Consider the following 14,505-nt stretch of genomic DNA (forward strand, 5'->3'; position numbering starts at 1 on the left):
GAGATGTTAAAGGGAGGAAACCACTTCCGCATTTCCATTTCAGTTCTTTAAAATTGTTAAGAACTTGTTATTAAATCTTATCAAGGCCCCCAGATGTTAAATAAATGTGAAAACTCAGGGGAAAGTGTTCTGACCAATGTGCATATATAATAATTAACCGAATAATTTTTGACAGTTTGCCTAAAAATTGATCCCATTATCTATTTTGGAATGTATCAGAATCAGTTGTATATTTAACTTATTGAAATGCAGCAAACCCCGTTTTCATGGAAAGGTCATGTTCCCTTCCTAGACACTCAGAAGTGACATTGGTAGAATAGCTCTCCTTCTCATTAAAATCCTGTGCTATAGTTTTGAGTTTCTGTGATTATCAGTCTTGGACCCTGACTAAGAGTTTCTAAATGAAGATTATAATGTAGTTTTGGCTGAAGGTATAATAAACAGCTTTACGCAAACTTTCTACATCTAAGTGCCATGTCAGAGACTTGCTGAGGAGAATAATTTGTGATGAGGCTACAAGGCTTATGTTGGGGTTTTAAATTTATTTTTGTGCAAACAACGTGGGGACAGTTGTTATATCTGTACCAGCTACACAGATGTTGAAAGAGGGTTATCAATTATTACTCTGACACAACCATCTCATTTCAAACACAGTCATGGCCAACCCAGTTCAACCACAGTTAAGGCAATAAATATTTCTGCTTTAAAAATATTGTCTCCCCAAATTTTGGGCTGACAGAGGTAATATTGGATGCTATCAATGTAACAACGTAGGTCACGTAAGATTTTACTACACATCCTAGCTCTGGCACTGATCTTATTTGTGTGTCTTTGCTTGTTATTCTTCCAGTTAGTCTGCAAGCTCCTTGAAGGTAGGAAGCATGTATTGTTCATCTTTGACACTATTCTCAGAATGTAACTTAATACCTGACACAAATTAGGCTATCAGCCGGGAGCAGTGGCACATGCCTGTAATCCTACCACTTTAGGAGGCCAAAGCGGATGGATCAACTGAGGTCAGGAGTTTGCAAATAGCCTGACTAACATGGCGAAACCCCATGTCTACTAAATGCAAAAAAATTAGCTGGGTATGATGGTGCATGCCTGTAACCCCAGTTACTTGGGGAGCTGAAACGGGAGAATCACTTGTACCTGGGAGGTGGAGGTTGCAGTGGGCTGAGATCATGGCATTGCACTCCAGCCTGGGCAACAAGAGTGAAACTCCATCTCAAAGCAACAACAAAAAAAACTAGACTGTCATATTTTTTGAATGAATTATAAAATGATAATTAATACATAATTGTTGAATTATTCATTAAGGCTTTTTGTTGATTTACACCCAGTCTCACCTTTTAAAATGATATGGGGAAGCTTACACACTTGGATACCAGTAGAAAATAAATGTATGTTTAAGTAGGGAAAGGGGAAAATGGGTACAGAGTTCGAGCAAGGATAAGTAGACACAAATATATAAAATACTGTCTTGTATAGTTGTTAAATATGGGCCCCTTTTTTACTACGTGTTTTCCAGATACCATAACAAAATGAAACTACAAAACTGTAGCTGACGTTATCAGTGCCCTGCCATATTGCCTAATATTTCTATGTGATCCTGACAACACTCAGCTAACTTGGGATCATCCGTGCTTAGGATTCTTTCCTCAAGAACTTAAGAAAGAAGATGGAAGTACTGAGAACTTATCACCCAGAGCAACTTCATTCAAAGACTTGTCTACTCCCCCACCACTTGGGAATGACCATTCTAAGGCACATGTTTCCCATCATTTCCCAGAGTTTCTCAGTGGGATTGAGGCTTCATGGCTCACACTGGTAGTGTTTTTCATCTATCTTTCATGGATTGCATCACCTCTCCACTTCTTTGCCAGTGTTCATGGCCCTTCCCAAATAAACAACTTTTACTTTAATCCTTGTCTCAGTATGTGCTCCTCGGAAGAGCCAAACTAAGATAGATATATAAATCAAAACGAGATTCCAAATATAATAAGTATAAAATAAATCATATTGGCAGGAAGAAATTTATTCTGAAAAAAAGTTTTTTCATGGATACACAGAGTGGGGCACTGGATAGTTTGTAAAACATCTTTGATGACATTGATCAGGCAGTGTCTCCATCTCCTATGATCATAATGACTTTCGAGTCCTAAAAGAACCTGAGGAAGGAAAAAGAACATTTAGTCCAGCTGCGGAAAGTGGAAATCAAAGCTCACATCTCTTTATTCTGGAGTCTTTATAATAAAGATTAGGATTCAGATTATTCTATTACTGGTCACTTGACTATCATTGCATTTTCAACCCAGTCATGACTTTCTTTTGTCACTTTAGTCATTACAAGGCTGCTATTCGTTAGCAACTTTGTTATAGTTTTGGCTGACAAGCTGTTCACTTTTCAACTCTCTCCACACATTTGGTGTCACACATTTTTCTTATAAATTTACCTTTTAAAATAAAATTGTCATGCATGGTTCCTGTAGAGATGAGCAGGCTTTCCTTTGTTTTCTCCTGGGGAAGAAAAGAAATGATAAAAGAAAGGATGATGTGCCGACACATCGAATCCTTAAGCCAGACACTTCATTACTATAGCTGGAAGTTTTTGATCATGAGTCTGATGGACAGTGCTCGTCCATGTGTCTTTGCTGCCCTGGGACACCACTACTTGTCACTGTCTCCTGAGTATTTCCTATACAAATCTGTCAAGTACCTATGCTTCACTTTTTTTCTACTCCTGTTTCCTTTGCCATTTCCTAATTATTCAATAAAAATAGAAAAGCAACATTCCAGGAAAATGAGAGTTAACAAAGAATTAAATGAAGTGAGAGATTCAGGCCATGCTTAGACATCTGAAAATAAGCAGATTGTACCATAGTTGGTCTAGTTATTTTAGTTTCTTTGACAGCTTGTTCAGCACACAGTAGTCTATCTGTGATTAATTGTTTGGCTATCACTTGCTAATATGGCAAGATTAAAAAAAATCAACTATAAAGGTGCAGATTAGTCATGTCATATAGACTTAGCAAAAATTTGGGTTTATAGACTCAAGATAAAATATTTTGCTGAATAATTAAGTGTTGACTAATCGGTGCAAACTACCAGTGTGGAAAATTCAGCTTTTCTCAAAAACTACCACCCTCTCTCCTCCCTTCTCCCCAGCAATCCTCCTTTTTATGTGTCTGAATATGAGCTATCCGAATATGTACTATTCAAATGTGTGCTATCTGAATACATGCTATCTTTGGTAGGAACCAAAGCTGTCAGTTTGTTTATATATGGTAGACACTATAGCTAAATGTTAATGGAAAAAAACCAGCAACTGCCTCTATCTAATTTAGGTAAGGCACTATTATTCTGGTTCTTAGAAGAGTAGATTAAAAGAATGTAGGTCCCTGGTGGTGAAGTCAATGCAGTACCAGAGAGTAGGACTATTACTGAGAATTTTATTAATAATAAACATTCACTGAAAACGCATTTAGTGCTAAACTATTTCCTAAGTCCCTTTATGCCATTTCTTGTTTAATTCTCACAATAATTCTGTGGTAAAAATCATAATTACACTGCTTTTACAAATGAGAGACTTGAGGCAGATAAATTAAATCTTTTAGATATTATTAGGCATTCTCTGTGCTAGGCATTCAAAGAATGCCTGATAATATCTGATTGGTGAAACTTAGTTCTGATTTTCGGAAAAACTTGTATTGTTAAATCACTTCATTTTAGAGAAGAAGAAATAAAGAGGTAATTCATTTGTAACTATAAATAAGTATTATTTATTGAGCACCACATGGCAGGCAGCAGTCCAGCTCCTTGCTAGTGACAGCAACCCCTGCCCTCACAGAGGTTGATGGGTTGTCCTCTCTATCTGGCAGAACAGAACAACCTCATTGACAAGCAAGAGACTTCAGTCTGTGACTTTCAGAGCCTTCCCCAGAATCAAAATGATATTTCAAAGAGATTAAAAACTGAAGGGAACATATAATATTCCCTCAAAGCTGAGACTTCAGATTTAATGAAGGCTGTATCAGAAAGATATGACTCAGATATCAAATTACATTTATTTCGTCCAGCACAGCTTAATAAATCACAGCCACATTTAATAAATATTTATCTTGTTTTAATCATCATTTAGTGTGTTTCAGTGGTCTCATCTCTCTAAATAGTTCACTTCAATATTTATTTGATATGATTTCCATTTCTGCAGTAATCTCTACATCTTTATTTTATTTTTATCACTCAAATTCCCTTTGCTCACTTCTGTGAGATTTAATTAAGCTTCTTTTTTTTCCTGAGTTTTAAATATACATTTCTACATTTTTACAATTAAATCATTAATGAGTAACATAATTTTGGTATGGATGTCCTATGGGGCAAAAACAAATTGCAGACATGGCACTAATGATTGCTAGATTAGGAAGTTCATCTTAGGTAAAGTCATTTTGTGAGAATTATGCCTCCCAATAATGAAACAAATTATATAAAGTTATAATATAGAAAAATTACAATCAATAATATTATTTTCTATTTTGTAGATACAGTTCCTAGGTTTTAATTAGTAAATGACAAATGAAAATACTAAACAATTTGAAAAACTCATCATCCTAGAGGTCAAGGTAGACTATATTAAGATTTAAGCTCTCACATTTTTTTGAAGTCCAATCTGTTTAAGAGCTTTATTGTTATTACTATTTTTATAATAAGATGTATTGGGTTTTCATTATTTGTAGAACACCGAATTTGTATTAGGAGTATCTAGAAGATGAGTAGCTGCTGAGAAGTGAAACCAGATTGTTGTAAATCACCACGTTTGCATTAGCTGAAAAAGCTCATTGAGGACAATATTGAATCAATTTTATATCTTCCAGGGCCAAGTGTATTACATGAAGGTATTAATAAATATTTTTCAAATGAGCAATGAATGAATTATGAATTATTTAGTCAATGAGTACAACAGAGAATCCTGGCCACCTTTAATAACTATTTTCTAAACTTCCCTAGATTTAGAATTACAAGTTCGAAATATGAGATTTATTTGTTACTTGAATTTTTTGGTGTGGAGAAAAGTAGTCAGTGATTTTGAGGATACTTGCTCATTATTACAGCCTACAAAATAGCCATTCCCTTCCCAGAGGCAATACCTGAGAATATGTGACAAACTACTATTCATATATTTAAACATTGTTCAAGGTTCTGTTGATACTATAGTAAACAAACCAAAACGATTCTTCCCTTAAAGAGTTTATGGTGTTTTACATAAAAGTCAAATAGTAAAAGCTGTTACAAATAAAAATAAGGTAGGATAAGAGACATAAAAAGGGAAGAGGTAGCACCTCTAAAATAAGATGTTCAGGGAAGGGCTTCTTGATGTTATTTAAATGGAGACCTGAAGAAAGTGAAGAAGCAGGCCATTCAAGATACCTGGAGGAAAAGTTTTCAGGAACAGAAAATAGTGAGTAAAAATGCTTTGAGGCAGAAGGCAATGAGTACCAAAGAGGCTAGTGTGTCTGAGAGTAAGTCAAAGAAAATTAATAGATTAGGTCTAAGAGTAGCATGAGCTAGATAATGCAAGACTTTGTCTGAAATTGGAAGCCAGTGGGTAGTTTTAAGCAGAGTGGCAAGACCTGACATATATTTAAAGAATTATGTATTTGTTGAGTGGAGAATAGACTCTCTGCTAGAGAATTCAGGATGAAAGGATAAAGTCTAGTTGAGATCATTGCAATTGTTCAGACAAAATAAGATAATGGCTTAGATCATGTTTATAGGCATATTAGTTGTAAGAATTCATCAGTTTTTTACATATTTTGAGGGAAAAGACAACATGGTGTGTGCATGGGTTGCATGTAGGGTATAAGAGAAAGAGAAGAGTCTAGAATCACATTGTGGTTTTTCACATGAGCAACTAGCGTAATGGAAATGTTATTTACTGAGATGGGAAAAGCCAGAGAAGAATCTGGTTCAGCAGCGGTAGGTGTTGAAATTCAGAATTCTCTGTTACTTTTGAAATGCCTGTTGGACTCTCATGTAAAGATGTTAATTAGGCAGCTATAGGATTCTGGATAAAGAAAGAGGTGTTGTGTGGAGATACAAATTTAGAATTCATTAGCATAAAGGTGGCATTTAAGAGACTGGAAGAGATTACCTGGGAATTAAGTACAGATAGAGGAGAGAAGTGGTATAACACTGGACTCTAAATTATGGAGTTATAAAATTCACAAATAGAATGATAAAATTTAGTTGATATGAAACAATTAGAATTATAACAAAACAACACTAGATAAATGAAATATAGACTTTGTATTTTGAAAACCAAGTTACAATCAATCTGGTAACATATTTTTCTTCAAAGGTAAGGCATGGGAATTAGCTGCCATCTTTTAAGGTCTCACCCAGCCAATTAGTCTATTAATCTTCCTTTAAACTTCTACCTATACAGGCTCCTTTCAAATTTTTTCCCTGCATTTCAGTCCCAAGTATTGCCAAGATGAGCTAAAATCACACTTCTTCTTGAGATTGTGCAACCATGGATACCACTAAGTCCAAAATCAGATATAAGATAGACCTTTATCATGCAGCCTATCATTGATGGTTTGAGAAATATGGCTCTTGGCTGTTCATACTAAAATTGATGAGGTGGAGCCTTGATTGCTGGTGGGGTCAAGAAACCCATCTTCATAGCATCTTCTTCCTCCTAAAGTAGTGAATGCATTCCTTTAAGTGTCTGAAAGGGAGAAATAAGTCCCTGACTTTTCTCTTTTGTTCTTATAGAAAGGGAGACATTGTGAAAATCATATCTAGACCAAATAATTGATTTTAAGTATTTCCTGGTTTTACTAAGAAAGAACATGTAAAAATAAGCTAATGCAGTTGAATTCAACATAGGGAAGACTGTCTTGACAGTAAGAATTGATACCATGCCGAAATATGTTATATATGTTATTTTCTAAAAATGTTAAGCAATTGAAGAAGTAGTGGGGCTCCATTTTTTTCTACTAGACTTTCAAGAGCACAAGTAATTCCAGTTTAGAAGTGTTGTAGGTATAATTTGGATTAAAGAGTAGTGACCATTCTGAATTAATATCTTCAAAGTTCTTATATAGTACATTTTTTAAAAATTTTTGTTTCCTTAGACAGATTAACTTCATTTACCTTCAATGTGGCATAGTATTTCTCCTTTTTTCATTGTATTTTCCAGATGACTGAGCAAACAATAAAGATAGGTCTTGTATAAAGAATAAGAAGGAAAAAACAGCAACAACAGAATAAACCAAGTTAAACAAATAGATCTTCTTTCACGTTAGGAAAATCAAACAGCTATCTGTTTATCATAGCAAGTGGAGAGGATACAGATCTCTGTGGGTAATTACCTGCTCCCTTGTCTTCTATATCTAGATACAATCAGCTCTAGTCATTTTTTTTGTCTGTTACAGTGCAAAAGGAAAATTGTAAGGTTACAATTTCTAAGGTAGTTGGGATACAAACTGCAAAAGCTACAGATTAAAATGTTGGAAGCATGCTCAGAAGCAGACAGAATGTAGTAGGATATTTTACCATACATCAGTGATGAAATAACAGTGTTGCTCTATTTGAATCTAAATCATAAAAGTGTAGCTAATCAAACAAAAATCTGTATTATGAAGAAAGTATTTCATTACTTGGGACAAATGCCCATGACTACATAAGACTTATCTACCAGGATTTCAGATATTGTGAGTCCACCTCAAAATCGTGAGATTTTATTACAAAAGAAACACACACTAAGGCAGATTTTCATTTCTCCTCACCCTGGTTCTTTATGGCTACGTTTGTTAAACAATGAGAGCTATTTTAATCCTGTGGTTCTCTCTACATTTTTGCATCTCTAAGAAAGTTTTTCTTCTCCATTACTTACTTCATCCATATTCCCCTTACTTACAAAGAACAAATAATAAGGGTTTACCATGTTTGTGGTACCTCATTCTCATTTTAGTTTACATAGTATGTCATCCTACTCTTGGATTGTCAAGACCAACATCACAGAATATGCAAAATGTATCAAGGGATTATAGGCTTGTCCTATGATGAATCGTTGACATTAACTGACACAACAGAACTACCTTTATCTCCTCCAAATATTCTGGGCATAAAGTAAAGCCACTAAAAATCTTAGTGACAGATTGGCTTTCTAGCCCAATCTATCCCCATTTCATAATCTTTAAATTACACAATTGGAAGCAGCAGAGCCTCTTGGCGTCATCGAAGAGTCTCGATGGAGAGACTTACTAGTTGTTCAATATCGTGGGTAGAAAGAGTTTATCGCCAAAATGTTTCACTACGGTTTTGTCTACCTTTTCGATTTCCTATCAATGTACTATCTATCTTTTTATCTATCCAACCATCTCTCTTTCTCTATCTGTATATACTTACTGAGCTAGCTACCTATCATCTATCTATCCTGTGTCATATATAGATATGTTTGAGAGCTCAGAAAATTTGGCCTGACTTTTGGGGCAGGATCTATAGAGGTAGGGCAACTGAATTCCTGCAGATTCTACCGTAGGATCCCATGCGTTTGAGTGTGCGTGTGTCATACACACACACACACGCACACACACACATACACACACACACACTGTAGCTTTTCTTCAGCATCTTTACTCAATGCAAGGTTCAAGGGTTCCAATATCAAAAGTATTTCACACAACTCTGTGGTGTAAGGCTCTTGGAAGTCATCAAGAGCTTGGACAGTTTATAAGTGACACTACCATTAATAGCAGAGCTTGCATCCTATATTCACCTCCCGTCCCCGATCTTCAATCAGTCATAATCCTTTCCCTCTACTCCAGCTTAAATCTAAAAGTTCTTTCTCTATTAGGAGATACATAAATCAAATATAAATGACTATAAAGTACAGTAGCATTTTTAGAAAAGGGAACAATGAAGGACAAGTACAAGTAGAGTTGAAAAGTTATCAAGTTTTGCTTATTTTTTCTATGTTTAATATTTTAGCTCTTATGTGCAACAGCAAGATGAAAAAGCAAACTTTATATCATTAATACATTGAAATGTATTTATCAAGAGTTATAGAATACACTGCCTATCAAAATAGAGTATTTTGCAAAGAATTTGATAGTTCTTTTTGTAAGGTAGTTGAAAAAGTCATGTAATAAGCTAAGGTTAATGAGGTAATATTATATTTTTATGATTTCCATCAGTATGTGAAGGACATAGAATAATCACAGGAAAATGTAATGACTTTCTAGTATTAAAAATAGTATTTTCATTGTGGTTTTGATTTGCATTTCTCAATGGCCAGTGATGATGAGCATTTTTTCATGTGTCGGTTGGCTGTATGAATGTCTACTTTTGAGAAATGTCTGTTCATATCCTTTGCCCACTTTTTGATGGGGTTGTTTGTTTTTTTCTTGTAAATTTGTTTGAATTCTTTGTAGGTTCTGGATAGTAGCCCTTTGTCAGATGAGTAGATTGCAAAAATTTTCTCCCATTCTGTAGGTTGCCTGTTCACTCTGATGATAGTTTCTTTTGCTGTGCAGAAGCTCTTTACTTTAATGAGATCCCATTTGTCAATTTTGGCTTTTGTTGCCATTGCTTTTGGTGTTTTAGACATGAAGTCCTTGCCCATGCCTATGTCCTGAATGGTATTACCTAGGTTTTCTTCTAGGGTTTTTATGGTATTAGGTCTAACATTTAAGTCTCTAATCCATCTTGAATTAATTTTCGTATAAAGAGTAAGGAAAGTATCCAATTTCAGCTTTCTACTTATGGCTAGCCAATTTTCCCAGCACCATTTATTCAATAGGAAATCCTTTCCCCATTTCTTGTTTCTCTCAGGTTTGTCAAAGATCAGATGGCTGTAGATGTGTGGTATTATTTCTGAGGACTCTGTTCTGTTCCATCGGTCTATATCTCTGTTTTGGTACCAGTACCATGCTGTTTTGGTTACTGTAGCCTTGTAGCATAGTTTGAAGTCAGGTAGCGTGATGCCTCCAGCTTTGTTCTTTTGACTTAGGATTGTCTTGGCAATGCGGGCTCTTTTTTGGTTCCATATGAACTTTAAAGAATTTTTTTTCCAATTCTGTGAGGAAACTCATTGGTAGCTCGATGGGGATGGCATTGAATCTATAAATTACCTTGGGCAGTATGGCCATATTCACAATATTCATTCTTCCTATCCATGAGCATGCTATCTTCTTCCGTTTGTTTGTGTCCTCTTTTATTTCACTGAGCAGTGGTTTGTAGTTCTCCTTGAAGAGGTCCTTTACATCCCTTGTAAATTGGATTCCTAGATATTTTCTTCTCTTTGAAGCAATTGTGAATGGAAGTTCATTCCTGATTTGGCTCTCTGTTTGTCTGTTACTGGTGTATAAGAATGCTTGTGATTTTTGTACATTAATTTTGTATCCTGAGACTTTGCTGAAGTTTCTTATCAGCTTAAGGACATTTTGGGCTGAGACAATGGGGTTTTCTAAATATATAATCATGTCATCTGCAAACAGAGACAATTTGACTTCTTCTTTTCCTAACTGAATACCCTTGATTTCTTTCTCTTGCCTGATTGCCCTAGCCAGAACTTCCAACACTCTGTTGAATAGGAGTGGTGAGAGACGGCATCCCTGTCTTGTGCCAGTTTTCAAAGGGAATGCTTCCAGTTTTTGCCCATTCAGTATGATATTGGCTGTGGGTGTCTCATAAATAGCTCTTATTATTTTGAGATACATTCCATCAATACTGAATTTATTGAGCGTTTTTAGCATGAAGGGCTGTTGAATTTTGTCAAAGGCCTTTTCTGCATCTATTGAGATAATCATGTGGTTTTTGTCTTTGGTTCTGTTTATTTGCTGGATTACGTTTATTGATTTGTGTATGTTGAATCAGCCTTGCATCCCAGGGATGAAGCCCACTTGATCATGGTGGATAATTTTTGATGTGCTACTGGATCCAGTTTGCCAGTATTTTATTGAGGATTTCTCCATTGATGTTCATCAGGGATATTGCTCTAAAATTCTCTTTTTTTGTTGTGTCTCTGCCAGGCTTTGGTATCAGGATGATGTTGGCCTCATAAAATGAGTTAGGGAGGATTCCCTCTTTTTCTATTGATTGGAATAGTTTCAGAAGGAATGGTACCAGCTCCTCCTTGTACCTATGGTAGAATTCAGCTGTGAATCCATCTAGTCCTGGACTTTTTTTCATTGGTAGGCTATTAATTATTGCCTCAATTTCAGAGCCTGCTATTGGTCTATTCAGGAATTCAGCTTCTTCCTGGTTTAGTCTTGGGAGAGTGTAAGTGTCCAGGAAATTATCCATTTCTTCTAGATTTTCTAGTTTATTTGCATAGAGGTGTTTATAGTATTCTTTGATGGTAGTTTGTATTTCTGTGGGGTCGGTGGTGATATCCCCTTTATCATTTTTTATTGCGTCTATTTGATTCTTCTCTCTTTTCTTCTTTATTAGTCTTGCTAGCAGTCTATCAATTTTGTTGATCTTTTCAAGAAACCAACTCCTGGATTCATTGATTTTTTGGAGGGCTTTTTGTGTCTCTATCTCCTTCAGTTCTGCTCTGATCTTAGTTATTTCTTGCCTTCTGCTAGCTTTTGAATGTGTTTGCTCTTGCTTCTCTAGTTCTTTTAATTGTGATGTTAGAGTGTCAATTTTAGATCTTTCCAGCTTTCCCATGTGGGCATTTAGTGCTATAAATTTCCCTCTACACACTGCTTTAAATGTGTCCCAGAGATTCTGGTATGTTGTATCTTTGTTCTCATTGGTTTCAAAGAACGTCTTTATTTCTGCCTTCATTTCATTATGTACCCAGTAGTCATTCAGGAGCAGGTTATTCAGTTTCCATGTAGTTGAGTGGTTTTGATTGAGTTTCTTAGTCCTGAGTTCTAGTTTGATTGCACTGTGGTCTGAGAGATAGTTTGTTATAATTTCTGTTCTTGGCCGGGCGCGGTGGCTCAAGCCTGTAATCCCAGCACTTTTGGAGGCCGAGACGGGCGGATCACAAGGTCGGGAGATCGAGACCATCCTGGCTAACACGGTGAAACCCCGTCTCTACTAAAAAGACAAAAAATTAGCCAGGTGTGGTGGCAGGCACCTGTAGTCCCAGCTACTCGGGAGGCTGAGGCAGAAGAATGGCATGAACCTGGGCGGCGGAGTTTGCAGTGAGCCGAGATCGCGCCACTGCACTCCAGCCTGGGAGACAGAACGAGACTCTGTCTCAAAAAAAAAAAAAAATTTCTTTTCTTGTACATTTGCTGAGGAGTGCTTTACTTCCAATTATGTGGTCAATTTTGGAATAAGTGTGATGTGGTGCTGAGAATAATGTATATTCTGTTGATTTGGGGTGGAGAGTTCTGTAGATGTCTATTAGGTCTGCTTGCTGCAGAGATAAGTTCAATTCCTGGATATCCTTGTTAACTTTCTGTCTCGTTGATCCGTCTAATGTTGACAGTGGGGTGTTGAAGTCTCCCATTATTATTGTATGGGATCTAAGTCTCTTTGTAAGTCTCTAAGGACTTGCTTTATGAATCTGGGTGCTCCTGTATTGGGTGCACATATATTTAGGATAGATAGCTCTTCCTGTTGAATTGATCCCTTTACCATTATGTAATGGCCTTCTTTGTCTCTTTGATCTCTGATGGTTTAAAGTCTGTTTTATCAGAGACTAGTATTACAACCCCTGCTTTTTTTTGTTCTCCATTTGCTTGGTACATCTTCCTCCATCCCTTTATTTTGAGCCTATGTGTGTCTCTGCATGTGAGATGGGTCTCCTGAATACAGCAGACTGATGGGTCTTGACTCTTTATCCAGTTTGCCAGTCTGTGTCTTTTAATTGGACCATTTAGTCCATTTACATTTAAGGTTAATATTGTTATGTGTGAACTTGATCCTGCCATTATGATATTAACTGGTTATTTTGCTCGTTAGTTGATGCAGTTTCTTCCTAGCCTCGATGGTCTTTACATTTTAGCATGTTTTTGCAATGGCTGGTACCGGTTATTCCTTTCCATGTTTAGTGCTTCCTTCAGGGTCTCTTTTAAGGCAGGCCTGGTGATGACAAAATCTCTAAGCATTTGCTTATCTGTAAAGGATTTTATTTCTCCTTCACTTATGAAACTTAGTTTGGCTGGATATGAAATTCTGGGTTTAAAATTCTTTTCTTTAATAATATTGAATATTGGCCCCCACTCTCTTCTGTCTTGTAGAGTTTCTGCCGAGAGATCTGCTGTTAGTCTGATGGGCTTCCCTTTGTGTGTAACCCGACCTTTCTCTCTGGCTGCCCTTAAGATTTTTTCCTTCATTTCAACTTTGGTGAATATGACAATTATGTGTCTTGGAGTTGCTCTTCTCGAGGAGTATCTTTGTGGCATTCTCTGTATTTCCTGAATTTGAATGTTAGCCTGCCCTACTAGGTTGGGGAAGTTCTCCTGGATGATATCCTGAAGAGTGTTTTCCAACTTGGTTCCATTTTTCCCCTCACTTTCAGGCACCCCAATCAGACGTAGATTTGGTCTCACACCAGTTAGAATGGCAATCATTAAAAAGTCAGGAAACAACAGGTGCTGGAGAGGCTGTGGAGAAATAGGAACACTTTTACACTGTTGGTGGGATTGTAAACTAGTTCAACCATTATGGAAAACAGTATGGTGATTCCTCAAGGATCTAGAACTAAAAGTACCATATGACCCAGCCATCCCATTATTGGGTATATACCCAAAGGATTATAAATCATGCTGCTATAAAGACACATGCACACGTATGTTTATTGCGGCACTATTCACAATAGCAAAGACTTGGAATCAACCCAAATGTCCATCAGTGACAGACTGGATTAAGAAAATGTGGCACATATACAACATGGAATACTATGCAGCCATAAAAAAGGATGAGTCTGTGTCCTTTGTAGGGACATGGATGCAGCTGGAAACCATCATTCTCAGCAAACTATCGCAAGAACAGAAAACCAAACACCGCATGTTCTCACAGGTGGGAAGTGAACAATGAGATCACTTGGACTCAGGAAGGGGAACATCACACACTGGGGCCTATCATGGGGAGGGGGGAGGGGGGAGGGATTGCATTGGTAGTTATACCTGATGTAAATGACGAGTTGATGGGTGCAGCACACCAACATGGCACAAGTATACATATGTAACAAACCTGCACGTTATGCACGTGTTCCCTAGAACTTAAAGTATAATAATAATAAAAAATAGTATTTTCATTAACTTGTACCAAATAGAAAGTTTTCTGATCCTAGATTAAGAAACAATTGTAACCAATTTGTTATTGATTAATGTCGCCTTGTAGCCAAGGTTGAAATGTCTTCAGAAGTGCCCAACAGAGTACATGACATATAGCTGATCTTTTGGTCATAACTATGGAATGACTGGTTTCTATAAAATGGGAGGCTCCCTCCCTAGCTCACAAATTGTGCTGGTATAGGACATGTCCCTGATTTCTTATGGGCAGTGGAGCAAGGTCTTTCATATAACATCA

This window comes from Macaca fascicularis, chromosome 2 (genome assembly GCF_037993035.2).
Source record: "Macaca fascicularis isolate 582-1 chromosome 2, T2T-MFA8v1.1".
Taxonomy (NCBI): Eukaryota; Metazoa; Chordata; class Mammalia; order Primates; family Cercopithecidae; genus Macaca; species Macaca fascicularis.